Source organism: Gossypium hirsutum, chromosome A06, assembly GCF_007990345.1.
Source record: "Gossypium hirsutum isolate 1008001.06 chromosome A06, Gossypium_hirsutum_v2.1, whole genome shotgun sequence".
NCBI classification, from domain to species: domain Eukaryota; kingdom Viridiplantae; phylum Streptophyta; class Magnoliopsida; order Malvales; family Malvaceae; genus Gossypium; species Gossypium hirsutum.
In genome coordinates, this window is record NC_053429.1 from 21,880,502 (window position 1) to 21,883,519 (window position 3,018).

Here is a 3,018-nt window from a genome sequence, read left to right on the forward strand (position 1 = left end):
CACTTAAGACTTAAAACTTCTAGGCCCAAAATTCAGGGCATTACAAAATTAAATTATTTCTACTATTTAATTTACAAAACCCAATTCAATTTTTGTTAGAATCGTGAAAACTTTTCCACACTAGAACTTACATGCAAATGAATTTAATTACAAGATGCTTGAGAGAAGTTGAGGATATTAAAAGATAAAAGTAAATCTATTTGGAAAGAGAAGTCAAATGCCCATCAGGTTTCCACTAATAATTGTTACGTGGGTGAAGTTTAGGCCGAAGTCTAAGGTGAATGTTAGCTCGACTAGGTATTATAGGGCCAGGAAAACAGTGATTGAAAATAGTGCCAGAAACCTCAATAATTTCTTTCGGAAATACGGTGTGAACCTTCGTCAACCACCAAACCACATTCATGTATCAATAATTTTTATTGAATAATTAAGATTATACTTTTCGAAATAACATTTATAAATTTAACAAAACATAATTATATTCGCCACCATTTAGTAAAGATATTATTTTGAATATATTCGCCACCATTTAGTAAAGATATTATTTTGAAGATAAAATGTAAAATAATGCTTTTCAATCTTTAAATAATAAAATCCTTTTACTTAGTTTAAATTATTCAAGTTGTGAAAAAATTAACCAAAAAACTTTCTAATCGCGCGAAGTTGATATTAAGGAAACAAGCTAATCATAGAAATTAAAGCTTGGCCATATGACTTTTCCACATTGATTAAATAGTAATATATTTGATTGGTTGTAATTTTCTGAAAACTTTCTATATATTTGGAACAAAACAAAAGGAAAAGCCATTTTTCCTTTTAAGTTCAAAACCAAATAAAAACATGGCACCGCACCTTCATATTGTTCCTTCCATGTTTGTACTTTTATTATTATTCATTTCAGCCCCTAAAGGTCAATCAGATGCTATTGATGTTGTGGCCAAGTTTGGTGCAAAAGCTGACGGTAAAACGAATTTGAGTAAGGCAAGTTCAATTGCTCTTAACTTTGTACCCCAAAGGTGAAAATATGAAAAAATTATATTTCAAACTAATGTTTTTGTTCATTTCATTCTAGCAATTTTTGGATGCTTGGAAAGTAGCATATGCCTCTGTAACCCCATCAACAGTTGTGATTCCTAAAGGGACATATTTATTAACAAAAGTAAACTTAGAAGGTCCATGCAAGGCTCCTATTGAGATTAATGTTTAGGGCACTATACAAGCTCCAGCTGATCCTAGTGCTTTCAAGGACCCTAATTGGGTTAGATTCTATAGTATTGAAAATTTCAAAATGTCTAGCAGAGGAATTTTTGATGGCCAGGGAAGCATTGCTTATGAGAAGAATACTTGCGACAATCGTGAATTTCGTTCCAAACTTCCCGTTGTCAGATTTCTTCACTCTTGCCAGAATTTATTTATTCTTTTTCCTCTTATTATTGTCAAAATATAATTATAACTAACATCTTTGTTTCGTGTGTTACTTTGTTAACTCCAAAATTAAACAGAATATAAGGTTTGAGTTTGTGACCAACGCGTTGATACAAGATATATCTAGCAAAGATAGTAAACTATTCCACGTTATTGTTTTTGCATGCAAAAACATTACCCTCGAACGTTAAAAGGTAGAGGCACTGGTAGAGAGCCCAAACACAAATGGGATTCACATGGGCAAATCAGACGGGGTCAATATTATTGGCTTTGACATTAAAACTGGTGATGATTGTATTTCTATATAAGATGGCACTAAAAATGTGGACATAAAAGAAGTAACTTGTGGACCAGGACATGGTATAAGTATCGGTAGTCTTGGAAAGTTCCGAAATGAAGAGCCAGTTGAGGGAATTAAAGTCTCAAACTACACCATCACTAATACTTCGAATGGAGCTCGAATCAAAACTTGGCCAGGCGAATATCCTCGGATAGTATCAGAAATACATTTTGAGGGAGGATGTTACCGTGAATAATGTCTCTTCCCCTATCCTAATTGATCAACAATATTGCCCATGGAATAAATGCAAGAAAAATGTATGTACATTCTTATCAAAATCCTACTAGAATGACAATATTTAATCGATCATTGAATCATTGTTGTGTTTATGTAGGAAGAATCGAAAGTTAAACTAAGCAACATTAGTTTCAAGAACATCCGTGGCACATCTGCGCTTCCAGAAGCTGTCAAGTTTATTTGCAGTGGTTATTCACCATGTCAAAATGTGGAACTTGCAGACATTGATATTAAGCACACCGGAGCTAAACCCGCAACATCCCAATGTTTGAATGTCAAGCCTATAACTAGTGGCAAATTAAACCCGATTCCATGTTCTAGCCCTGTACCAAAAACCCCTAGCGCCACCGCTTAAAGCATACCAACAAATTCAATGCAATTGTAATTAATATATTTATTCATATTTTATAAAAACAATTCTTTTTCATTTTAATTCTTTGACTTTTGCTCTGAATTCAATGCTCTTAATATACACATCAATACAAAGAACCGAAATGTGATAAAATTTAGTTAATTTAAACTAATAACAAAACCATTACTGAGTTTCTATACTGAATTAGAATTAATTATTGAAGTTTTCTTTATCTCAGTATAATTTTTTTATAAAAACCATCTTCCTAACATAATACTTTTAAGGAAAAATAAAATATTAAATTCGACATTCTAATTAAAATAAAAGTTCGTGGTCCAAATTTTTTGAACAACATGTTCCTGTATTATTTGTGTGCATAAACATATGATTATATTTGTGCATTGGTTTGTTTCTTTTTCTATTGACTTTATATTTTTCATGAAATAAGATGTGATGGTTACCATGAGATATGATAAGATTATTTTGGGTGAACGGATATAAATTATAGGGATTGAGGATATCATATGAGGCTAAAGCACATACAAAAAATTCATTGGACGAGCACTTGGTGAGTTGTTTTCATAATGATATATAATAAGGAGAGGTCAGTCATGACACTTAATTACAAATTATTTAATCTCTAATTATATATCTGGTTGGCCCT

General features: G+C 31.8%; 1 pseudogene; it reads left to right on the forward strand.

Annotated features, from left to right (window-relative positions):
* Nucleotides 1-831: 831 nt before the first annotated feature.
* LOC107963366 (polygalacturonase-like) lies at nt 832-2,429 on the forward strand (annotated as a pseudogene).
* The last annotated feature ends 589 nt before the right edge of the window (nt 2,430-3,018 follow it).